The sequence below is a fragment of the Mixophyes fleayi genome, chromosome 2, assembly GCF_038048845.1.
Source record: "Mixophyes fleayi isolate aMixFle1 chromosome 2, aMixFle1.hap1, whole genome shotgun sequence".
Classification (NCBI taxonomy): Eukaryota; Metazoa; Chordata; class Amphibia; order Anura; family Limnodynastidae; genus Mixophyes; species Mixophyes fleayi.
In genome coordinates this window covers 182097480-182123256 of record NC_134403.1, presented here as the reverse complement: position 1 = coordinate 182123256, position 25777 = coordinate 182097480, and the positions used below count along the sequence as shown (strand labels likewise).

The 25777-nt window shown below is 40.4% G+C and overlaps 12 non-coding genes across 12 annotated transcripts; all 12 read right to left on the bottom strand.

Annotated features, from left to right (window-relative positions):
* Window positions 1-58: 58 nt before the first annotated feature.
* On the bottom strand, window positions 59-276 carry LOC142142088 (small nucleolar RNA U3). Its single transcript, XR_012689028.1, has one exon. It is a non-coding gene; the product is annotated as a small nucleolar RNA U3 (small nucleolar RNA).
* A 1934-nt stretch (window positions 277-2210) lies between these two features.
* On the bottom strand, window positions 2211-2428 carry LOC142142087 (small nucleolar RNA U3). The gene has a single exon (XR_012689027.1). It is a non-coding gene; the product is annotated as a small nucleolar RNA U3 (small nucleolar RNA).
* A 1936-nt stretch (window positions 2429-4364) lies between these two features.
* Window positions 4365-4582, bottom strand: LOC142142093 (small nucleolar RNA U3). The gene has a single exon (XR_012689033.1). It is a non-coding gene; the product is annotated as a small nucleolar RNA U3 (small nucleolar RNA).
* A 1936-nt stretch (window positions 4583-6518) lies between these two features.
* LOC142142086 (small nucleolar RNA U3) lies at window positions 6519-6736 on the bottom strand. The gene has a single exon (XR_012689026.1). It is a non-coding gene; the product is annotated as a small nucleolar RNA U3 (small nucleolar RNA).
* A 1935-nt stretch (window positions 6737-8671) lies between these two features.
* On the bottom strand, window positions 8672-8889 carry LOC142142085 (small nucleolar RNA U3). The gene has a single exon (XR_012689025.1). It is a non-coding gene; the product is annotated as a small nucleolar RNA U3 (small nucleolar RNA).
* A 1936-nt stretch (window positions 8890-10825) lies between these two features.
* Window positions 10826-11043, bottom strand: LOC142142077 (small nucleolar RNA U3). The gene has a single exon (XR_012689018.1). It is a non-coding gene; the product is annotated as a small nucleolar RNA U3 (small nucleolar RNA).
* A 1936-nt stretch (window positions 11044-12979) lies between these two features.
* On the bottom strand, window positions 12980-13197 carry LOC142142076 (small nucleolar RNA U3). The gene has a single exon (XR_012689017.1). It is a non-coding gene; the product is annotated as a small nucleolar RNA U3 (small nucleolar RNA).
* A 1936-nt stretch (window positions 13198-15133) lies between these two features.
* On the bottom strand, window positions 15134-15351 carry LOC142142075 (small nucleolar RNA U3). Its single transcript, XR_012689016.1, has one exon. It is a non-coding gene; the product is annotated as a small nucleolar RNA U3 (small nucleolar RNA).
* Window positions 15352-17286: 1935 nt separating this feature from the next.
* On the bottom strand, window positions 17287-17504 carry LOC142142074 (small nucleolar RNA U3). The gene has a single exon (XR_012689015.1). It is a non-coding gene; the product is annotated as a small nucleolar RNA U3 (small nucleolar RNA).
* A 1934-nt stretch (window positions 17505-19438) lies between these two features.
* LOC142142196 (small nucleolar RNA U3) lies at window positions 19439-19656 on the bottom strand. Its single transcript, XR_012689124.1, has one exon. It is a non-coding gene; the product is annotated as a small nucleolar RNA U3 (small nucleolar RNA).
* A 1926-nt stretch (window positions 19657-21582) lies between these two features.
* On the bottom strand, window positions 21583-21799 carry LOC142142155 (small nucleolar RNA U3). Its single transcript, XR_012689087.1, has one exon. It is a non-coding gene; the product is annotated as a small nucleolar RNA U3 (small nucleolar RNA).
* A 1948-nt stretch (window positions 21800-23747) lies between these two features.
* LOC142142072 (small nucleolar RNA U3) lies at window positions 23748-23965 on the bottom strand. The gene has a single exon (XR_012689014.1). It is a non-coding gene; the product is annotated as a small nucleolar RNA U3 (small nucleolar RNA).
* Between the last annotated feature and the right edge of the window lie 1812 nt (window positions 23966-25777).

Below are 25777 nucleotides of genomic sequence, written 5' to 3'. Positions count from 1 at the left end.
GAAATCTCGGCTTAAGTTCTTTCATAACATTCTCTGTTGTTGACAATTCAGAAACCCAACCACTCAGCTGGTGATTTCACTCCTCTACTCTTCCACAAAGGAAAAGAGAAACAGTCATCAAAAGCAGATAGTAGCTACCATAAAGCAGCACTACAAGCTCACTTCACACTCAAGAGAAATCATTTAAACTCTTCCTCATGGTTGGTGAGTCTGTACACTTTAGAGCACATTTCCAAATGTATAAACTATAGAAATGATCCCTGAAAGTATAGTCTTAACAAACTACTCTTCCATTAAGACACCAGCTGACATGGCAGCCTTTTTAATATTATAGCGATTTTTAACGTTTTTCGTGTTGAATTTCTAGTTTTATTTTTTGGATGGTGATAAAGAATACTGCATTTATATTTAGAACCAACAATGTTCTCAACTGAATTTAATGAATATTTTGTTCTACTTTTGAGCACTCATTTGCTTATTTGTCATGGTGAAGTCGTAAGGGGATTTAGCTACTATCTTACAGACATGAAGTGCAGGGAGCCTATGCGGTCCTTCTATAGATGGCCACATGGCATACTACTCACAGTGGTCGCATAATCTATTCAGCTGTAGTACAATATTCTATGAATGAATGATGTGGCCGCCTATGCACAGACTACATATGGTGTCTACCATGGCAGCCCCCCTTACACACACACTGGGTAAACACAAAACAAAAACAGAAAAGTTAAAATAAAACTTGAAGAAGCAAAAAAAATATAAAAAAGTTGGTGATCTGCAGTGCAGCCCAGGCAGGGGCAGGCTGGGTTCGGGGGCCGGGAGGCATCTCCCCCTTGGGTCGGTCCCATAGAGGGCTACTTTGGGCTGGGTCACTGGGCCACCTGCATTTTTTTCCTTTAAAAGGTTCCTAATTGGCTGCTGAATCGAGTCTTGTCCCCTGAGCTAAAATTTGCCAGCCCTCCCCTGGGCCCTGGTAGTTAGTACCCTACCCCCCATCAGCATCCCTGGTCATATCTTGTTCCTAATGTCTTGAATTGTACCAGAAAGTATGAATGATTATGTTTTACGGTGTATTGTGCTTACAGCTTCGCTGCAACGTAATACATTTGAACGTAATGTATTGTATGTTTTCTGTACCTTTATACAAAATAAAGATACATATTCAATCAAAAATTGTAAATCAATATTTGGCAGGTGTGGGTCTCAAATTGTTTGAAATTATCCAAAAACAAATTCCGGTACAATTACAATGAAATACAGATCCGAATTAAAATAGTAAGAACTAAAAACATTCATAATGGGAAAGAAAACTATGTATGGGCTGGAAGCTTGTGAGAAGGGCCCTTTAACCTCTCATACAAGTAACGCCATCATACTCCCAACAAGCAGAGGCGCGCAAACAATGCAACATAAAATGTTTTGCTAACCTAATACCAACAAATTGCTTCCCCAGTTACATTTTTTTTTTTTTTTTATTTCCTCTTATATATTGAAAGCCTGGGATCATGCTTTTGGGTCACTGAGCGCAAAAAATGTGTAAAAACACAAAAAAGTGCACAGGGTGCGGAACATCAAGCCCTCCTTAAAAGTGGCAGGTCCCCTTTATCTCCAACACCAAAAGGGGTCTTTTGGCCCCCCTTCACCGCAAAGCTCGGTGGTGTCCCTTTAGCCCTGGGTTTTGTCGAAGGTTTCCCCAGGGCAACTGAACTTTTGCCGCCCCCTTGAAAAGGGGAACCTCAGGCCACACCTCTACCCTAGATTGTGGTGAGGAGCTCATAGGGTCATCTGCACCCACCAATCTGTAAAATTTAAAAACAACAGTTGAGGTGACAAACCAAAGAGATGAATAAATAAGTAAGTGCAGAGCAAGTATGGCCCCAGTCTAATGGACAGGCTATTACAAAAATATGCTGTAAAAGAAATATTGGAAAAAACATGGTCCTCGTCTTACTCTATCAACAAGGTTTCCCATTCCTCAATGATTTTTAGATATCTTTGGCTCACTACAACAGAAGCACATAACCCAGGTTCTCTCAGCTGCACCAATCTCAGGACAGATGACCAAAGTAGCTTGTCCTTATTAAGAAAACCATTTCTAATATCATAAGACAGAACTTTACAAAAACAACAGCAAAGCAAATCCAGCTATACTGAAATCTCAGCTTAAGTTCTTTCATAACATTCTCTGTCGTTGACAATTCAGAAACCCAACCACTCAGCTGGTGATTTCACTCCTCTACTCTTCCACAAAGGAAAAGAGAAACAGTCATCAAAAGCAGATAGTAGCTACCATAAAGCAGCACTACAAGCTCACTTCACACTCAAGAGAAATCATTTAAACTCTTCCTCATGGTTGGTGAGTCTGTACACTTTAGAGCACATTTCCAAATGTATAAACTATAGAAATGATCCCTGAAAGTATAGTCTTAACAAACTACTCTTCCATTAAGACACCAGCTGACATGGCAGCCTTTTTAATATTATAGCGATTTTTAACGTTTTTCGTGTTGAATTTCTAGTTTTATTTTTTGGATGGTGATAAAGAATACTGCATTTATATTTAGAACCAACAATGTTCTCAACTGAATTTAATGAATATTTTGTTCTACTTTTGAGCACTCATTTGCTTATTTGTCATGGTGAAGTCGGAAGGGGATTTAGCTACTATCTTACAGACATGAAGTGCAGGGAGCCTATGCGGTCCTTCTATAGATGGCCACATGGCATACTACTCACAGTGGTCGCATAATCTATTCAGCTGTAGTACAATATTCTATGAATGAATGATGTGGCCGCCTATGCACAGACTACATATGGTGTCTACCATGGCAGCCCCCCACACACACACACTGGGTAAACACAAAACAAAAACAGAAAAGTTAAAATAAAACTTGAAGAAGCAAAAAAAATATAAAAAAGTTGGTGATCTGCAGTGCAGCCCGGGCAGGGGCAGGCTGGGTTCGGGGGCCGGGAGGCATCTCCCCCTTGGGTTGGTCCCATAGAGGGCTACTTTGGGCTGGGTCACTGGGCCACCTGCATTTTTTTCCTTTAAAAGGTTCCTAATTGGCTGCTGAATCGAGTCTTGTCCCCTGAGCTAAAATTTGCCAGCCCTCCCCTGGGCCCTGGTAGTTAGTACCCTACCCCCCATCAGCATCCCTGGTCATATCTTGTTCCTAATGTCTTGAATTGTACCAGAAAGTATGAATGATTATGTTTTACGGTGTATTGTGCTTACAGCTTCGCTGCAACGTAATACATTTGAACGTAATGTATTGTATGTTTTCTGTACCTTTATACAAAATAAAGATACATATTCAATCAAAAATTGTAAATCAATATTTGGCAGGTGTGGGTCTCAAATTGTTTGAAATTATCCAAAAACAAATTCCGGTACAATTACAATGAAATACAGATCCGAATTAAAATAGTAAGAACTAAAAACATTCATAATGGGAAAGAAAACTATGTATGGGCTGGAAGCTTGTGAGAAGGGCCCTTTAACCTCTCATACAAGTAACGCCATCATACTCCCAACAAGCAGAGGCGCGCAAACAATGCAACATAAAATGTTTTGATAACCTAATACCAACAAATTGCTTCCCCAGTTACATTTTTTTTTTTTTTTTTTATTTCCTCTTATATATTGAAAGCCTGGGATCATGCTTTTGGGTCACTGAGCGCAAAAAATGTGTAAAAACACAAAAAAGTGCACAGGGTGCGGAACATCAAGCCCTCCTTAAAAGTGGCAGGTCCCCTTTATCTCCAACACCAAAAGGGGTCTTTTGGCCCCCCTTCACCGCAAAGCTCGGTGGTGTCCCATTAGCCCTGGGTTTTGTCGAAGGTTTCCCCAGGGCAACTGAACTTTTGCCGCCCCCTTAAAAAGGGGAACCTCAGGCCACACCTCTACCCTAGATTGTGGTGAGGAGCTCATAGGGTCATCTGCACCCACCAATCTGTAAAATTTAAAAACAACAGTTGAGGTGACAAACCAAAGAGATGAATAAATAAGTAAGTGCAGAGCAAGTATGGCCCCAGTCTAATGGACAGGCTATTACAAAAATATGCTGTAAAAGAAATATTGGAAAAAACATGGTCCTCGTCTTACTCTATCAACAAGGTTTCCCATTCCTCAATGATTTTTAGATATCTTTGGCTCACTACAACAGAAGCACATAACCTAGGTTCTCTCAGCTGCACCAATCTCAGGCCAGATGACCAAAGTAGCTTGTCCTTATTAAGAAAACCATTTCTAATATCATAAGACAGAACTTTACAAAAACAACAGCAAAGCAAATCCAGCTATACTGAAATCTCGGCTTATGTTCTTTCATAACATTCTCTGTTGTTGACAATTCAGAAACCCAACCACTCAGCTGGTGATTTCACTCCTCTACTCTTCCACAAAGGAAAAGAGAAACAGTCATCAAAAGCAGATAGTAGCTACCATAAAGCAGCACTACAAGCTCACTTCACACTCAAGAGAAATCATTTAAACTCTTCCTCATGGTTGGTGAGTCTGTACACTTTAGAGCACATTTCAAAATGTATAAACTATAGAAATGATCCCTGAAAGTATAGTCTTAACAAACTACTCTTCCATTAAGACACCAGCTGACATGGCAGCCTTTTTAATATTATAGCGATTTTTAACGTTTTTCGTGTTGAATTTCTAGTTTTATTTTTTGGATGGTGATAAAGAATACTGCATTTATATTTAGAACCAACAATGTTCTCAACTGAATTTAATGAATATTTTGTTCTACTTTTGAGCACTCATTTGCTTATTTGTCATGGTGAAGTCGGAAGGGGATTTAGCTACTATCTTACAGACATGAAGTGCAGGGAGCCTATGCGGTCCTTCTATAGATGGCCACATGGCATACTACTCACAGTGGTCGCATAATCTATTCAGCTGTAGTACAATATTCTATGAATGAATGATGTGGCCGCCTATGCACAGACTACATATGGTGTCTACCATGGCAGCCCCCCACACACACACACTGGGTAAACACAAAACAAAAACAGAAAAGTTAAAATAAAACTTGAAGAAGCAAAAAAAATATAAAAAAGTTGGTGATCTGCAGTGCAGCCCGGGCAGGGGCAGGCTGGGTTCGGGGGCCGGGAGGCATCTCCCCCTTGGGTCGGTCCCATAGAGGGCTACTTTGGGCTGGGTCACTGGGCCACCTGCATTTTTTTCCTTTAAAAGGTTCCTAATTGGCTGCTGAATCGAGTCTTGTCCCCTGAGCTAAAATTTGCCAGCCCTCCCCTGGGCCCTGGTAGTTAGTACCCTACCCCCCATCAGCATCCCTGGTCATATCTTGTTCCTAATGTCTTGAATTGTACCAGAAAGTATGAATGATTATGTTTTACGGTGTATTGTGCTTACAGCTTCGCTGCAACGTAATACATTTGAACGTAATGTATTGTATGTTTTCTGTACCTTTATACAAAATAAAGATACATATTCAATCAAAAATTGTAAATCAATATTTGGCAGGTGTGGGTCTCAAATTGTTTGAAATTATCCAAAAACAAATTCCGGTACAATTACAATGAAATACAGATCCGAATTAAAATAGTAAGAACTAAAAACATTCATAATGGGAAAGAAAACTATGTATGGGCTGGAAGCTTGTGAGAAGGGCCCTTTAACCTCTCATACAAGTAACGCCATCATACTCCCAACAAGCAGAGGCGCGCAAACAATGCAACATAAAATGTTTTGATAACCTAATACCAACAAATTGCTTCCCCAGTTACATTTTTTTTTATTTTTTTTATTTCCTCTTATATATTGAAAGCCTGGGATCATGCTTTTGGGTCACTGAGCGCAAAAAATGTGTAAAAACACAAAAAAGTGCACAGGGTGCGGAACATCAAGCCCTCCTTAAAAGTGGCAGGTCCCCTTTATCTCCAACACCAAAAGGTGTCTTTTGGCCCCCCTTCACCGCAAAGCTCGGTGGTGTCCCATTAGCCCTGGGTTTTGTCGAAGGTTTCCCCAGGGCAACTGAACTTTTGCCGCCCCCTTAAAAAGGGGAACCTCAGGCCACACCTCTACCCTAGATTGTGGTGAGGAGCTCATAGGGTCATCTGCACCCACCAATCTGTAAAATTTAAAAACAACAGTTGAGGTGACAAACCAAAGAGATGAATAAATAAGTAAGTGCAGAGCAAGTATGGCCCCAGTCTAATGGACAGGCTATTACAAAAATATGCTGTAAAAGAAATATTGGAAAAAACATGGTCCTCGTCTTACTCTATCAACAAGGTTTCCCATTCCTCAATGATTTTTAGATATCTTTGGCTCACTACAACAGAAGCACATAACCTAGGTTCTCTCAGCTGCACCAATCTCAGGCCAGATGACCAAAGTAGCTTGTCCTTATTAAGAAAACCATTTCTAATATCATAAGACAGAACTTTACAAAAACAACAGCAAAGCAAATCCAGCTATACTGAAATCTCGGCTTAAGTTCTTTCATAACATTCTCTGTTGTTGACAATTCAGAAACCCAACCACTCAGCTGGTGATTTCACTCCTCTACTCTTCCACAAAGGAAAAGAGAAACAGTCATCAAAAGCAGATAGTAGCTACCATAAAGCAGCACTACAAGCTCACTTCACACTCAAGAGAAATCATTTAAACTCTTCCTCATGGTTGGTGAGTCTGTACACTTTAGAGCACATTTCCAAATGTATAAACTATAGAAATGATCCCTGAAAGTATAGTCTTAACAAACTACTCTTCCATTAAGACACCAGCTGACATGGCAGCCTTTTTAATATTATAGCGATTTTTAACGTTTTTCGTGTTGAATTTCTAGTTTTATTTTTTGGATGGTGATAAAGAATACTGCATTTATATTTAGAACCAACAATGTTCTCAACTGAATTTAATGAATATTTTGTTCTACTTTTGAGCACTCATTTGCTTATTTGTCATGGTGAAGTCGGAAGGGGATTTAGCTACTATCTTACAGACATGAAGTGCAGGGAGCCTATGCGGTCCTTCTATAGATGGCCACATGGCATACTACTCACAGTGGTCGCATAATCTATTCAGCTGTAGTACAATATTCTATGAATGAATGATGTGGCCGCCTATGCACAGACTACATATGGTGTCTACCATGGCAGCCCCCCACACACACACACTGGGTAAACACAAAACAAAAACAGAAAAGTTAAAATAAAACTTGAAGAAGCAAAAAAAATATAAAAAAGTTGGTGATCTGCAGTGCAGCCCAGGCAGGGGCAGGCTGGGTTCGGGGGCCGGGAGGCATCTCCCCCTTGGGTCGGTCCCATAGAGGGCTACTTTGGGCTGGGTCACTGGGCCACCTGCATTTTTTTCCTTTAAAAGGTTCCTAATTGGCTGCTGAATCGAGTCTTGTCCCCTGAGCTAAAATTTGCCAGCCCTCCCCTGGGCCCTGGTAGTTACTACCCTATCCCCCATCAGCATCCCTGGTCATATCTTGTTCCTAATGTCTTGAATTGTACCAGAAAGTATGAATGATTATGTTTTACGGTGTATTGTGCTTACAGCTTCGCTGCAACGTAATACATTTGAACGTAATGTATTGTATGTTTTCTGTACCTTTATACAAAATAAAGATACATATTCAATCAAAAATTGTAAATCAATATTTGGCAGGTGTGGGTCTCAAATTGTTTGAAATTATCCAAAAACAAATTCCGGTACAATTACAATGAAATACAGATCCGAATTAAAATAGTAAGAACTAAAAACATTCATAATGGGAAAGAAAACTATGTATGGGCTGGAAGCTTGTGAGAAGGGCCCTTTAACCTCTCATACAAGTAACGCCATCATACTCCCAACAAGCAGAGGCGCGCAAACAATGCAACATAAAATGTTTTGCTAACCTAATACCAACAAATTGCTTCCCCAGTTACATTTTTTTTATTTTTTTTATTTCCTCTTATATATTGAAAGCCTGGGATCATGCTTTTGGGTCACTGAGCGCAAAAAATGTGTAAAAACACAAAAAAGTGCACAGGGTGCGGAACATCAAGCCCTCCTTAAAAGTGGCAGGTCCCCTTTATCTCCAACACCAAAAGGGGTCTTTTGGCCCCCCTTCACCGCAAAGCTCGGTGGTGTCCCATTAGCCCTGGGTTTTGTCGAAGGTTTCCCCAGGGCAACTGAACTTTTGCCGCCCCCTTAAAAAGGGGAACCTCAGGCCACACCTCTACCCTAGATTGTGGTGAGGAGCTCATAGGGTCATCTGCACCCACCAATCTGTAAAATTTAAAAACAACAGTTGAGGTGACAAACCAAAGAGATGAATAAATAAGTAAGTGCAGAGCAAGTATGGCCCCAGTCTAATGGACAGGCTATTACAAAAATATGCTGTAAAAGAAATATTGGAAAAAACATGGTCCTCGTCTTACTCTATCAACAAGGTTTCCCATTCCTCAATGATTTTTAGATATCTTTGGCTCACTACAACAGAAGCACATAACCTAGGTTCTCTCAGCTGCACCAATCTCAGGCCAGATGACCAAAGTAGCTTGTCCTTATTAAGAAAACCATTTCTAATATCATAAGACAGAACTTTACAAAAACAACAGCAAAGCAAATCCAGCTATACTGAAATCTCGGCTTAAGTTCTTTCATAACATTCTCTGTTGTTGACAATTCAGAAACCCAACCACTCAGCTGGTGATTTCACTCCTCTACTCTTCCACAAAGGAAAAGAGAAACAGTCATCAAAAGCAGATAGTAGCTACCATAAAGCAGCACTACAAGCTCACTTCACACTCAAGAGAAATCATTTAAACTCTTCCTCATGGTTGGTGAGTCTGTACACTTTAGAGCACATTTCCAAATGTATAAACTATAGAAATGATCCCTGAAAGTATAGTCTTAACAAACTACTCTTCCATTAAGACACCAGCTGACATGGCAGCCTTTTTAATATTATAGCGATTTTTAACGTTTTTCGTGTTGAATTTCTAGTTTTATTTTTTGGATGGTGATAAAGAATACTGCATTTATATTTAGAACCAACAATGTTCTCAACTGAATTTAATGAATATTTTGTTCTACTTTTGAGCACTCATTTGCTTATTTGTCATGGTGAAGTCGGAAGGGGATTTAGCTACTATCTTACAGACATGAAGTGCAGGGAGCCTATGCGGTCCTTCTATAGATGGCCACATGGCATACTACTCACAGTGGTCGCATAATCTATTCAGCTGTAGTACAATATTCTATGAATGAATGATGTGGCCGCCTATGCACAGACTACATATGGTGTCTACCATGGCAGCCCCCCACACACACACACTGGGTAAACACAAAACAAAAACAGAAAAGTTAAAATAAAACTTGAAGAAGCAAAAAAAATATAAAAAAGTTGGTGATCTGCAGTGCAGCCCGGGCAGGTGCAGGCTGGGTTCGGGGGCCGGGAGGCATCTCCCCCTTGGGTCGGTCCCATAGAGGGCTACTTTGGGCTGGGTCACTGGGCCACCTGCATTTTTTTCCTTTAAAAGGTTCCTAATTGGCTGCTGAATCGAGTCTTGTCCCCTGAGCTAAAATTTGCCAGCCCTCCCCTGGGCCCTGGTAGTTAGTACCCTACCCCCCATCAGCATCCCTGGTCATATCTTGTTCCTAATGTCTTGAATTGTACCAGAAAGTATGAATGATTATGTTTTACGGTGTATTGTGCTTACAGCTTCGCTGCAACGTAATACATTTGAACGTAATGTATTGTATGTTTTCTGTACCTTTATACAAAATAAAGATACATATTCAATCAAAAATTGTAAATCAATATTTGGCAGGTGTGGGTCTCAAATTGTTTGAAATTATCCAAAAACAAATTCCGGTACAATTACAATGAAATACAGATCCGAATTAAAATAGTAAGAACTAAAAACATTCATAATGGGAAAGAAAACTATGTATGGGCTGGAAGCTTGTGAGAAGGGCCCTTTAACCTCTCATACAAGTAACGCCATCATACTCCCAACAAGCAGAGGCGCGCAAACAATGCAACATAAAATGTTTTGATAACCTAATACCAACAAATTGCTTCCCCAGTTACATTTTTTTTTATTTTTTTTATTTCCTCTTATATATTGAAAGCCTGGGATCATGCTTTTGGGTCACTGAGCGCAAAAAATGTGTAAAAACACAAAAAAGTGCACAGGGTGCGGAACATCAAGCCCTCCTTAAAAGTGGCAGGTCCCCTTTATCTCCAACACCAAAAGGGGTCTTTTGGCCCCCCTTCACCGCAAAGCTCGGTGGTGTCCCTTTAGCCCTGGGTTTTGTCGAAGGTTTCCCCAGGGCAACTGAACTTTTGCCGCCCCCTTGAAAAGGGGAACCTCAGGCCACACCTCTACCCTAGATTGTGGTGAGGAGCTCATAGGGTCATCTGCACCCACCAATCTGTAAAATTTAAAAACAACAGTTGAGGTGACAAACCAAAGAGATGAATAAATAAGTAAGTGCAGAGCAAGTATGGCCCCAGTCTAATGGACAGGCTATTACAAAAATATGCTGTAAAAGAAATATTGGAAAAAACATGGTCCTCGTCTTACTCTATCAACAAGGTTTCCCATTCCTCAATGATTTTTAGATATCTTTGGCTCACTACAACAGAAGCACATAACCCAGGTTCTCTCAGCTGCACCAATCTCAGGCCAGATGACCAAAGTAGCTTGTCCTTATTAAGAAAACCATTTCTAATATCATAAGACAGAACTTTACAAAAACAACAGCAAAGCAAATCCAGCTATACTGAAATCTCGGCTTAAGTTCTTTCATAACATTCTCTGTTGTTGACAATTCAGAAGCCCAACCACTCAGCTGGTGATTTCACTCCTCTACTCTTCCACAAAGGAAAAGAGAAACAGTCATCAAAAGCAGATAGTAGCTACCATAAAGCAGCACTACAAGCTCACTTCACACTCAAGAGAAATCATTAAAACTCTTCCTCATGGTTGGTGAGTCTGTACACTTTAGAGCACATTTCCAAATGTATAAACTATAGAAATGATTCCTGAAAGTATAGTCTTAACAAACTACTCTTCCATTAAGACACCAGCTGACATGGCAGCCTTTTTAATATTATAGCGATTTTTAACGTTTTTCGTGTTGAATTTCTAGTTTTATTTTTTGGATGGTGATAAAGAATACTGCATTTATATTTAGAACCAACAATGTTCTCAACTGAATTTAATGAATATTTTGTTCTACTTTTGAGCACTCATTTGCTTATTTGTCATGGTGAAGTCGGAAGGGGATTTAGCTACTATCTTAAAGACATGAAGTGCAGGGAGCCTATGCGGTCCTTCTATAGATGGCCACATGGCATACTACTCACAGTGGTCGCATAATCTATTCAGCTGTAGTACAATATTCTATGAATGAATGATGTGGCCGCCTATGCACAGACTACATATGGTGTCTACCATGGCAGCCCCCCACACACACACACTGGGTAAACACAAAACAAAAACAGAAAAGTTAAAATAAAACTTGAAGAAGCAAAAAAAATATAAAAAAGTTGGTGATCTGCAGTGCAGCCCGGGCAGGGGCAGGCTGGGTTCGGGGGCCGGGAGGCATCTCCCCCTTGGGTCGGTCCCATAGAGGGCTACTTTGGGCTGGGTCACTGGGCCACCTGCATTTTTTTCCTTTAAAAGGTTCCTAATTGGCTGCTGAATCGAGTCTTGTCCCCTGAGCTAAAATTTGCCAGCCCTCCCCTGGGCCCTGGTAGTTAGTACCCTACCCCCCATCAGCATCCCTGGTCATATCTTGTTCCTAATGTCTTGAATTGTACCAGAAAGTATGAATGATTATGTTTTACGGTGTATTGTGCTTACAGCTTCGCTGCAACGTAATACATTTGAACGTAATGTATTGTATGTTTTCTGTACCTTTATACAAAATAAAGATACATATTCAATCAAAAATTGTAAATCAATATTTGGCAGGTGTGGGTCTCAAATTGTTTGAAATTATCCAAAAACAAATTCCGGTACAATTACAATGAAATACAGATCCGAATTAAAATAGTAAGAACTAAAAACATTCATAATGGGAAAGAAAACTATGTATGGGCTGGAAGCTTGTGAGAAGGGCCCTTTAACCTCTCATACAAGTAACGCCATCATACTCCCAACAAGCAGAGGCGCGCAAACAATGCAACATAAAATGTTTTGATAACCTAATACCAACAAATTGCTTCCCCAGTTACATTTTTTTTTATTTTTTTTATTTCCTCTTATATATTGAAAGCCTGGGATCATGCTTTTGGGTCACTGAGCGCAAAAAATGTGTAAAAACACAAAAAAGTGCACAGGGTGCGGAACATCAAGCCCTCCTTAAAAGTGGCAGGTCCCCTTTATCTCCAACACCAAAAGGGGTCTTTTGGCCCCCCTTCACCGCAAAGGTCGGTGGTGTCCCTTTAGCCCTGGGTTTTGTCGAAGGTTTCCCCAGGGCAACTGAACTTTTGCCGCCCCCTTGAAAAGGGGAACCTCAGGCCACACCTCTACCCTAGATTGTGGTGAGGAGCTCATAGGGTCATCTGCACCCACCAATCTGTAAAATTTAAAAACAACAGTTGAGGTGACAAACCAAAGAGATGAATAAATAAGTAAGTGCAGAGCAAGTATGGCCCCAGTCTAATGGACAGGCTATTACAAAAATATGCTGTAAAAGAAATATTGGAAAAAACATGGTCCTCGTCTTACTCTATCAACAAGGTTTCCCATTCCTCAATGATTTTTAGATATCTTTGGCTCACTACAACAGAAGCACATAACCCAGGTTCTCTCAGCTGCACCAATCTCAGGCCAGATGACCAAAGTAGCTTGTCCTTATTAAGAAAACCATTTCTAATATCATAAGACAGAACTTTACAAAAACAACAGCAAAGCAAATCCAGCTATACTGAAATCTCGGCTTAAGTTCTTTCATAACATTCTCTGTTGTTGACAATTCAGAAGCCCAACCACTCAGCTGGTGATTTCACTCCTCTACTCTTCCACAAAGGAAAAGAGAAACAGTCATCAAAAGCAGATAGTAGCTACCATAAAGCAGCACTACAAGCTCACTTCACACTCAAGAGAAATCATTAAAACTCTTCCTCATGGTTGGTGAGTCTGTACACTTTAGAGCACATTTCCAAATGTATAAACTATAGAAATGATTCCTGAAAGTATAGTCTTAACAAACTACTCTTCCATTAAGACACCAGCTGACATGGCAGCCTTTTTAATATTATAGCGATTTTTAACGTTTTTCGTGTTGAATTTCTAGTTTTATTTTTTGGATGGTGATAAAGAATACTGCATTTATATTTAGAACCAACAATGTTCTCAACTGAATTTAATGAATATTTTGTTCTACTTTTGAGCACTCATTTGCTTATTTGTCATGGTGAAGTCGGAAGGGGATTTAGCTACTATCTTACAGACATGAAGTGCAGGGAGCCTATGCGGTCCTTCTATAGATGGCCACATGGCATACTACTCACAGTGGTCGCATAATCTATTCAGCTGTAGTACAATATTCTATGAATGAATGATGTGGCCGCCTATGCACAGACTACATATGGTGTCTACCATGGCAGCCCCCCACACACACACACTGGGTAAACACAAAACAAAAACAGAAAAGTTAAAATAAAACTTGAAGAAGCAAAAAAAATATAAAAAAGTTGGTGATCTGCAGTGCAGCCCGGGCAGGGGCAGGCTGGGTTCGGGGGCCGGGAGGCATCTCCCCCTTGGGTCGGTCCCATAGAGGGCTACTTTGGGCTGGGTCACTGGGCCACCTGCATTTTTTTCCTTTAAAAGGTTCCTAATTGGCTGCTGAATCGAGTCTTGTCCCCTGAGCTAAAATTTGCCAGCCCTCCCCTGGGCCCTGGTAGTTAGTACCCTACCCCCCATCAGCATCCCTGGTCATATCTTGTTCCTAATGTCTTGAATTGTACCAGAAAGTATGAATGATTATGTTTTACGGTGTATTGTGCTTACAGCTTCGCTGCAACGTAATACATTTGAACGTAATGTATTGTATGTTTTCTGTACCTTTATACAAAATAAAGATACATATTCAATCAAAAATTGTAAATCAATATTTGGCAGGTGTGGGTCTCAAATTGTTTGAAATTATCCAAAAACAAATTCCGGTACAATTACAATGAAATACAGATCCGAATTAAAATAGTAAGAACTAAAAACATTCATAATGGGAAAGAAAACTATGTATGGGCTGGAAGCTTGTGAGAAGGGCCCTTTAACCTCTCATACAAGTAACGCCATCATACTCCCAACAAGCAGAGGCGCGCAAACAATGCAACATAAAATGTTTTGATAACCTAATACCAACAAATTGCTTCCCCAGTTACATTTTTTTTTATTTTTTTTATTTCCTCTTATATATTGAAAGCCTGGGATCATGCTTTTGGGTCACTGAGCGCAAAAAATGTGTAAAAACACAAAAAAGTGCACAGGGTGCGGAACATCAAGCCCTCCTTAAAAGTGGCAGGTCCCCTTTATCTCCAACACCAAAAGGGGTCTTTTGGCCCCCCTTCACCGCAAAGCTCGGTGGTGTCCCTTTAGCCCTGGGTTTTGTCGAAGGTTTCCCCAGGGCAACTGAACTTTTGCCGCCCCCTTGAAAAGGGGAACCTCAGGCCACACCTCTACCCTAGATTGTGGTGAGGAGCTCATAGGGTCATCTGCACCCACCAATCTGTAAAATGTAAAAACAACAGTTGAGGTGACAAACCAAAGAGATGAATAAATAAGTAAGTGCAGAGCAAGTATGGCCCCAGTCTAATGGACAGGCTATTACAAAAATAAGCTGTAAAAGAAATATTGGAAAAAACATGGTCCTCGTCTTACTCTATCAACAAGGTTTCCCATTCCTCAATGATTTTTAGATATCTTTGGCTCACTACAACAGAAGCACATAACCCAGGTTCTCTCAGCTGCACCAATCTCAGGCCAGATGACCAAAGTAGCTTGTCCTTATTAAGAAAACCATTTCTAATATCATAAGACAGAACTTTACAAAAACAACAGCAAAGCAAATCCAGCTATACTGAAATCTCGGCTTAAGTTCTTTCATAACATTCTCTGTTGTTGACAATTCAGAAGCCCAACCACTCAGCTGGTGATTTCACTCCTCTACTCTTCCACAAAGGAAAAGAGAAACAGTCATCAAAAGCAGATAGTAGCTACCATAAAGCAGCACTACAAGCTCACTTCACACTCAAGAGAAATCATTAAAACTCTTCCTCATGGTTGGTGAGTCTGTACACTTTAGAGCACATTTCCAAATGTATAAACTATAGAAATGATTCCTGAAAGTATAGTCTTAACAAACTACTCTTCCATTAAGACACCAGCTGACATGGCAGCCTTTTTAATATTATAGCGATTTTTAACGTTTTTCGTGTTGAATTTCTAGTTTTATTTTTTGGATGGTGATAAAGAATACTGCATTTATATTTAGAACCAACAATGTTCTCAACTGAATTTAATGCATATTTTGTTCTACTTTTGAGCACTCATTTGCTTATTTGTCATGGTGAAGTCGGAAGGGGATTTAGCTACTATCTTAAAGACATGAAGTGCAGGGAGCCTATGCGGTCCTTCTATAGATGGCCACATGGCATACTACTCACAGTGGTCGCATAATCTATTCAGCTGTAGTACAATATTCTATGAATGAATGATGTGGCCGCCTATGCACAGACTACATATGGTGTCTACCATGGCAGCCCCCCACACACACACACTGGGTAAACACAAAACAAAAACAGAAAAGTTAAAATAAAACTTGAAGAAGCAAAAAAAATATAAAAAAGTTGGTGATCTGCAGTGCAGCCCGGGCAGGGGCAGGCTGGGTTCGGGGGCCGGGAGGCATCTCCCCCTTGGGTCGGTCCCATAGAGGGCTACTTTGGGCTGGGTCACTGGGCCACCTGCATTTTTTTCCTTTAAAAGGTTCCTAATTGGCTGCTGAATCGAGTCTTGTCCCCTGAGCTAAAATTTGCCAGCCCTCCCCTGGGCCCTGGTAGTTAGTACCCTACCCCCATCAGCATCCCTGGTCATATCTTGTTCCTAATGTCTTGAATTGTACCAGAAAGTATGAATGATTATGTTTTACGGTGTATTGTGCTTACAGCTTCGCTGCAACGTAATACATTTGAACGTAATGTATTGTATGTTTTCTGTACCTTTATACAAAATAAAGATACATATTCAATCAAAAATTGTAAATCAATATTTGGCAGGTGTGGGTCTCAAATTGTTTGAAATTATCCAAAAACAAATTCCGGTACAATTACAATGAAATACAGATCCGAATTAAAATAGTAAGAACTAAAAACATTCATAATGGGAAAGAAAACTATGTATGGGCTGGAAGCTTGTGAGAAGGGCCCTTTAACCTCTCATACAAGTAACGCCATCATACTCCCAACAAGCAGAGGCGCGCAAACAATGCAACATAAAATGTTTTGATAACCTAATACCAACAAATTGCTTCCCCAGTTACATTTTTTTTTATTTTTTTTATTTCCTCTTATATATTGAAAGCCTGGGATCATGCTTTTGGGTCACTGAGCGCAAAAAATGTGTAAAAACACAAAAAAGTGCACAGGGTGCGGAACATCAAGCCCTCCTTAAAAGTGGCAGGTCCCCTTTATCTCCAACACCAAAAGGGGTCTTTTGGCCCCCCTTCACCGCAAAGCTCGGTGGTGTCCCTTTAGCCCTGGGTTTTGTCGAAGGTTTCCCCAGGGCAACTGAACTTTTGCCGCCCCCTTGAAAAGGGGAACCTCAGGCCACACCTCTACCCTAGATTGTGGTGAGGAGCTCATAGGGTCATCTGCACCCACCAATCTGTAAAATTTAAAAACAACAGTTGAGGTGACAAACCAAAGAGATGAATAAATAAGTAAGTGCAGAGCAAGTATGGCCCCAGTCTAATGGACAGGCTATTACAAAAATATGCTGTAAAAGAAATATTGGAAAAAACATGGTCCTCGTCTTACTCTATCAACAAGGTTTCCCATTCCTCAATGATTTTTAGATATCTTTGGCTCACTACAACAGAAGCACATAACCCAGGTTCTCTCAGCTGCACCAATCTCAGGCCAGATGACCAAAGTAGCTTGTCCTTATTAAGAAAACCATTTCTAATATCATAAGACAGAACTTTACAAAAACAACAGCAAAGCAAATCCAGCTATACTGAAATCTCGGCTTAAGTTCTTTCATAACATTCTCTGTTGTTGACAATTCAGAAGCCCAACCACTCAGCTGGTGATTTCACTCCTCTACTCTTCCACAAAGGAAAAGAGAAACAGTCATCAAAAGCAGATAGTAGCTACCATAAAGCAGCACTACAAGCTCACTTCACACTCAAGAGAAATCATTAAAACTCTTCCTCATGGTTGGTGAGTCTGTACACTTTAGAGCACATTTCCAAATGTATAAACTATAGAAATGATTCCTGAAAGTATAGTCTTAACAAACTACTCTTCCATTAAGACACCAGCTGACATGGCAGCCTTTTTAATATTATAGCGATTTTTAACGTTTTTCGTGTTGAATTTCTAGTTTTATTTTTTGGATGGTGATAAAGAATACTGCATTTATATTTAGAACCAACAATGTTCTCAACTGAATTTAATGAATATTTTGTTCTACTTTTGAGCACTCATTTGCTTATTTGTCATGGTGAAGTCGGAAGGGGATTTAGCTACTATCTTAAAGACATGAAGTGCAGGGAGCCTATGCGGTCCTTCTATAGATGGCCACATGGCATACTACTCACAGTGGTCGCATAATCTATTCAGCTGTAGTACAATATTCTATGAATGAATGATGTGGCCGCCTATGCACAGACTACATATGGTGTCTACCATGGCAGCCCCCCACACACACACACTGGGTAAACACAAAACAAAAACAGAAAAGTTAAAATAAAACTTGAAGAAGCAAAAAAAATATAAAAAAGTTGGTGATCTGCAGTGCAGCCCGGGCAGGGGCAGGCTGGGTTCGGGGGCCGGGAGGCATCTCCCCCTTGGGTCGGTCCCATAGAGGGCTACTTTGGGCTGGGTCACTGGGCCACCTGCATTTTTTTCCTTTAAAAGGTTCCTAATTGGCTGCTGAATCGAGTCTTGTCCCCTGAGCTAAAATTTGCCAGCCCTCCCCTGGGCCCTGGTAGTTAGTACCCTACCCCCCATCAGCATCCCTGGTCATATCTTGTTCCTAATGTCTTGAATTGTACCAGAAAGTATGAATGATTATGTTTTACGGTGTATTGTGCTTACAGCTTCGCTGCAACGTAATACATTTGAACGTAATGTATTGTATGTTTTCTGTACCTTTATACAAAATAAAGATACATATTCAATCAAAAATTGTAAATCAATATTTGGCAGGTGTGGGTCTCAAATTGTTTGAAATTATCCAAAAACAAATTCCGGTACAATTACAATGAAATACAGATCCGAATTAAAATAGTAAGAACTAAAAACATTCATAATGGGAAAGAAAACTATGTATGGGCTGGAAGCTTGTGAGAAGGGCCCTTTAACCTCTCATACAAGTAACGCCATCATACTCCCAACAAGCAGAGGCGCGCAAACAATGCAACATAAAATGTTTTGATAACCTAATACCAACAAATTGCTTCCCCAGTTACATTTTTTTTTATTTTTTTTATTTCCTCTTATATATTGAAAGCCTGGGATCATGCTTTTGGGTCACTGAGCGCAAAAAATGTGTAAAAACACAAAAAAGTGCACAGGGTGCGGAACATCAAGCCCTCCTTAAAAGTGGCAGGTCCCCTTTATCTCCAACACCAAAAGGGGTCTTTTGGCCCCCCTTCACCGCAAAGCTCGGTGGTGTCCCCTTTAGCCCTGGGTTTTGTCGAGGTTTCCCCAGGGCAACTGAACTTTTGCCGCCCCTTGAAAAGGGGAACCTCAGGCCACACCTCTACCCTAGATTGTGGTGAGGAGCTCATAGGGTCATCTGCACCCACCAATCTGTAAAATTTAAAAACAACAGTTGAGGTGACAAACCAAAGAGATGAATAAATAAGTAAGTGCAGAGCAAGTATGGCCCCAGTCTAATGGACAGGCTATTACAAAAATATGCTGTAAAAGAAATATTGGAAAAAACATGGTCCTCGTCTTACTCTATCAACAAGGTTTCCCATTCCTCAATGATTTTTAGATATCTTTGGCTCACTACAACAGAAGCACATAACCCAGGTTCTCTCAGCTGCACCAATCTCAGGCCAGATGACCAAAGTAGCTTGTCCTTATTAAGAAAACCATTTCTAATATCATAAGACAGAACTTTACAAAAACAACAGCAAAGCAAATCCAGCTATACTGAAATCTCGGCTTAAGTTCTTCATAACATTCTCTGTTGTTGACAATTCAGAAGCCCAACCACTCAGCTGGTGATTTCACTCCTCTACTCTTCCACAAAGGAAAAGAGAAACAGTCATCAAAAGCAGATAGTAGCTACCATAAAGCAGCACTACAAGCTCACTTCACACTCAAGAGAATCATTTAAAACTCTTCCTCATGGTTGGTGAGTCTGTACACTTTAGAGCACATTTCCAAATGTATAAACTATAGAAATGATTCCTGAAAGTATAGTCTTAACAAACTACTCTTCCATTAAGACACCAGCTGACATGGCAGCCTTTTTAATATTATAGCGATTTTTAACGTTTTCGTGTTGAATTCTAGTTTTATTTTTTGGATGGTGATAAAGAATACTGCATTTATATTTAGAACCAACAATGTTCTCAACTGAATTTAATGAATATTTTGTTCTACTTTTGAGCACTCATTTGCTTATTTGTCATGGTGAAGTCGGAAGGGGATTTAGCTACTATCTTAAAGACATGAAGTGCAGGGAGCCTATGCGGTCCTTCTATAGATGGCCACATGGCATACTACTCACAGTGGTCGCATAATCTATTCAGCTGTAGTACAATATTCTATGAATGAATGATGTGGCCGCCTATGCACAGACTAAATATGGTGTCTACCATGGCAGCCCCCCACACACACACACTGGGTAAACACAAAACAAAAACAGAAAAGTTAAAATAAAACTTGAAGAAGCAAAAAAAATATAAAAAAGTTGGTGATCTGCAGTGCAGCCCGGGCAGGGGCAGGCTGGGTTCGGGGGCCGGGAGGCATCTCCCCCTTGGGTCGGTCCCATAGAGGGCTACTTTGGGCTGGGTCACTGGGCCACCTGCATTTTTTTCCTTTAAAAGGTTCCTAATTGGCTGCTGAATCGAGTCTTGTCCCTGAGCTAAAATTTGCCAGCCCTCCCCTGGGCCCTGGTAGTTAGTACCCTACCCCCCATCAGCATCCCTGGTCATATCTTGTTCCTAATGTCTTGAATTGTACCAGAAAGTATGAATGATTATGTTTTACGGTGTATTGTGCTTACAGCTTCGCTGCAACGTAATACATTTGAACGTAATGTATTGTATGTTTTCTGTACCTTTATACAAAATAAAGATACATATTCAATCAAAATTGTAAATCAATATTTGGCAGGTGTGGGTCTCAAATTGTTTGAAATTATCCAAAAACAAATTCCGGTACAATTACAATGAAATACAGATCCGAATTAAAATAGTAAGAACTAAAAACATTCATAATGGGAAAGAAAACTATGTATGGGCTGGAAGCTTGTGAGAAGGGCCCTTTAACCTCTCATACAAGTAACGCCATCATACTCCCAACAAGCAGAGGCGCGCAAACAATGCAACATAAAATGTTTTGATAACCTAATACCAACAAATTGCTTCCCCAGTTACATTTTTTTTTATTTTTTTATTTCCTCTTATATATTGAAAGCCTGGGATCATGCTTTTGGGTCACTGAGCGCAAAAATGTGTAAAAACACAAAAAAGTGCACAGGGTGCGGAACATCAAGCCCTCCTTAAAGTGCAGGTCCCCTTTATCTCCAACACCAAAAGGGGTCTTTTGGCCCCCCTTCACCGCAAAGCTCGGTGGTGTCCCTTTAGCCCTGGGTTTTGTCGAAGGTTTCCCCAGGGCAACTGAACTTTTGCCGCCCCCTTGAAAAGGGGAACCTCAGGCCACACCTCTACCCTAGATTGTGGTGAGGAGCTCATAGGGTCATCTGCACCCACCAATCTGTAAAATTTAAAAACAACAGTTGAGGTGACAAACCAAAGAGATGAATAAATAAGTAAGTGCAGAGCAAGTATGGCCCCAGTCTAATGGACAGGCTATTACAAAAATATGCTGTAAAAGAAATATTGGAAAAACATGGTCCTCGTCTTACTCTATCAACAAGGTTTCCATTCCTCAATGATTTTTAGATATCTTTGGCTCACTACAACAGAAGCACATAACCCAGGTTCTCTCAGCTGCACCAATCTCAGGCCAGATGACCAAAGTAGCTTGTCCTTATTAAGAAAACCATTTCTAATATCATAAGACAGAACTTTACAAAAACAACAGCAAAGCAAATCCAGCTATACTGAAATCTCGGCTTAAGTTCTTTCATAACATTCTCTGTTGTTGACAATTCAGAAGCCCAACCACTCAGCTGGTGATTTCACTCCTCTACTCTTCACAAAGGAAAAGAGAAACAGTCATCAAAAGCAGATAGTAGCTACCATAAAGCAGCACTACAAGCTCACTTCACACTCAAGAGAAATCATTAAAACTCTTCCTCATGGTTGGTGAGTCTGTACACTTTAGAGCACATTTCCAAATGTATAAACTATAGAAATGATTCCTGAAAGTATAGTCTTAACAAACTACTCTTCCATTAAGACACCAGCTGACATGGCAGCCTTTTTAATATTATAGCGATTTTTAACGTTTTTCGTGTTGAATTTCTAGTTTTATTTTTTGGATGGTGATAAAGAATACTGCATTTATATTTAGAACCAACAATGTTCTCAACTGAATTTAATGAATATTTTGTTCTACTTTTGAGCACTCATTTGCTTATTTGTCATGGTGAAGTCGGAAGGGGATTTAGCTACTATCTTAAAGACATGAAGTGCAGGGAGCCTATGCGGTCCTTCTATAGATGGCCACATGGCATACTACTCACAGTGGTCGCATAATCTATTCAGCTGTAGTACAATATTCTATGAATGAATGATGTGGCCGCCTATGCACAGACTACATATGGTGTCTACCATGGCAGCCCCCACACACACACACTGGGTAAACACAAAACAAAAACAGAAAAGTTAAAATAAAACTTGAAGAAGCAAAAAAAATATAAAAAAGTTGGTGATCTGCAGTGCAGCCCGGGCAGGGGCAGGCTGGGTTCGGGGGCCGGGAGGCATCTCCCCCTTGGGTCGGTCCCATAGAGGGCTACTTTGGGCTGGGTCACTGGGCCACCTGCATTTTTTTCCTTTAAAAGGTTCCTAATTGGCTGCTGAATCGAGTCTTGTCCCCTGAGCTAAAATTTGCCAGCCCTCCCCTGGGCCCTGGTAGTTAGTACCCTACCCCCCATCAGCATCCCTGGTCATATCTTGTTCCTAATGTCTTGAATTGTACCAGAAAGTATGAATGATTATGTTTTACGGTGTATTGTGCTTACAGCTTCGCTGCAACGTAATACATTTGAACGTAATGTATTGTATGTTTTCTGTACCTTTATACAAAATAAAGATACATATTCAATCAAAAATTGTAAATCAATATTTGGCAAGTGTGGGTCTCAAATTGTTTGAAATTATCCAAAAACAAATTCCGGTACAATTACAATGAAATACAGATCCGAATTAAAATAGTAAGAACTAAAAACATTCATAATGGGAAAGAAAACTATGTATGGGCTGGAAGCTTGTGAGAAGGGCCCTTTAACCTCTCATACAAGTAACGCCATCATACTCCCAACAAGCAGAGGCGCGCAAACAATGCAACATAAAATGTTTTGATAACCTAATACAACAAATTGCTTCCCCAGTTACATTTTTTTTTATTTTTTTTATTTCCTCTTATATATGAAAGCCTGGGATCATGCTTTTGGGTCACTGAGCGCAAAAAATGTGTAAAAACACAAAAAAGTTGCACAGGGTGCGGAACATCAAGCCCTCCTTAAAAGTGGCAGGTCCCCTTTATCTCCAACACCAAAAGGGGTCTTTTGGCCCCCCTTCACCGCAAAGCTCGGTGGTGTCCCTTTAGCCCTGGGTTTTGTCGAAGGTTTCCCCAGGGCAACTGAACTTTTGCCGCCCCCTTGAAAAGGGGAACCTCAGGCCACACCTCTACCTAGATTGTGGTGAGGAGCTCATAGGGTCATCTGCACCCACCAATCTGTAAAATTAAAAACAACAGTTGAGGTGACAAACCAAAGAGATGAATAATAAGTAAGTGCAGAGCAAGTATGGCCCCAGTCTAATGGACAGGCTATTACAAAAATATGCTGTAAAAGAAATATTGGAAAAAACATGGTCCTCGTCTTACTCTATCAACAAGGTTTCCCATTCCTCAATGATTTTTAGATATCTTTGGCTCACTACAACAGAAGCACATAACCCAGGTTCTCTCAGCTGCACCAATCTCAGGCCAGATGACCAAAGTAGCTTGTCCTTATTAAGAAAACCATTTCTAATATCATAAGACAGAACTTTACAAAAACAACAGCAAAGCAAATCCAGCTATACTGAAATCTCGGCTTAAGTTCTTTCATAACATTCTCTGTTGTTGACAATTCAGAAGCCCAACCAATTCAGAAGCCCAACCACTCAGCTGGTGATTTCACTCCTCTACTCTTCCACAAAGGAAAAGAGAAACAGTCATCAAAAGCAGATAGTAGCTACCATAAAGCAGCACTACAAGCTCACTTCACACTCAAGAGAAATCATTAAAACTCTTCCTCATGGTTGGTGAGTCTGTACACTTTAGAGCACATTTCCAAATGTATAAACTATAGAAATGATTCCTGAAAGTATAGTCTTAACAAACTACTCTTCCATTAAGACACCAGCTGACATGGCAGCCTTTTTAATATTATAGCGATTTTTAACGTTTTTCGTGTTGAATTTCTAGTTTTATTTTTTGGATGGTGATAAAGAATACTGCATTTATATTTAGAACCAACAATGTTCTCAACTGAATTTAATGAATATTTTGTTCTACTTTTGAGCACTCATTTGCTTATTTGTCATGGTGAAGTCGGAAGGGGATTTAGCTACTATCTTACAGACATGAAGTGCAGGGAGCCTATGCGGTCCTTCTATAGATGGCCACATGGCATACTACTCACAGTGGTCGCATAATCTATTCAGCTGTAGTACAATATTCTATGAATGAATGATGTGGCCGCCTATGCACAGACTACATATGGTGTCTACCATGGCAGCCCCCCACACACACACACTGGGTAAACACAAAACAAAAACAGAAAAGTTAAAATAAAACTTGAAGAAGCAAAAAAAATATAAAAAAGTTGGTGATCTGCAGTGCAGCCCGGGCAGGGGCAGGCTGGGTTCGGGGGCCGGGAGGCATCTCCCCCTTGGGTCGGTCCCATAGAGGGCTACTTTGGGCTGGGTCACTGGGCCACCTGCATTTTTTTCCTTTAAAAGGTTCCTAATTGGCTGCTGAATCGAGTTTTGTCCCCTGAGCTAAAATTTGCCAGCCCTCCCCTGGGCCCTGGTAGTTAGTACCCTACCCCCCATCAGCATCCCTGGTCATATCTTGTTCCTAATGTCTTGAATTGTACCAGAAAGTATGAATGATTATGTTTTACGGTGTATTGTGCTTACAGCTTCGCTGCAACGTAATACATTTGAACGTAATGTATTGTATGTTTTCTGTACCTTTATACAAAATAAAGATACATATTCAATCAAAAATTGTAAATCAATATTTGGCAGGTGTGGGTCTCAAATTGTTTGAAATTATCCAAAAACAAATTCCGGTACAATTACAATGAAATACAGATCCGAATTAAAATAGTAAGAACTAAAAACATTCATAATGGGAAAGAAAACTATGTATGGGCTGGAAGCTTGTGAGAAGGGCCCTTTAACCTCTCATACAAGTAACGCCATCATACTCCCAACAAGCAGAGGCGCGCAAACAATGCAACATAAAATGTTTTGATAACCTAATACCAACAAATTGCTTCCCCAGTTACATTTTTTTTTATTTTTTTTATTTCCTCTTATATATTGAAAGCCTGGGATCATGCTTTTGGGTCACTGAGCGCAAAAAATGTGTAAAAACACAAAAAAGTGCACAGGGTGCGGAACATCAAGCCCTCCTTAAAAGTGGCAGGTCCCCTTTATCTCCAACACCAAAAGGGGTCTTTTGGCCCCCCTTCACCGCAAAGCTCGGTGGTGTCCCTTTAGCCCTGGGTTTTGTCGAAGGTTTCCCCAGGGCAACTGAACTTTTGCCGCCCCCTTGAAAAGGGGAACCTCAGGCCACACCTCTACCCTAGATTGTGGTGAGGAGCTCATAGGGTCATCTGCACCCACCAATCTGTAAAATGTAAAAACAACAGTTGAGGTGACAAACCAAAGAGATGAATAAATAAGTAAGTGCAGAGCAAGTATGGCCCCAGTCTAATGGACAGGCTATTACAAAAATATGCTGTAAAAGAAATATTGGAAAAAACATGGTCCTCGTCTTACTCTATCAACAAGGTTTCCCATTCCTCAATGATTTTTAGATATCTTTGGCTCACTACAACAGAAGCACATAACCCAGGTTCTCTCAGCTGCACCAATCTCAGGCCAGATGACCAAAGTAGCTTGTCCTTATTAAGA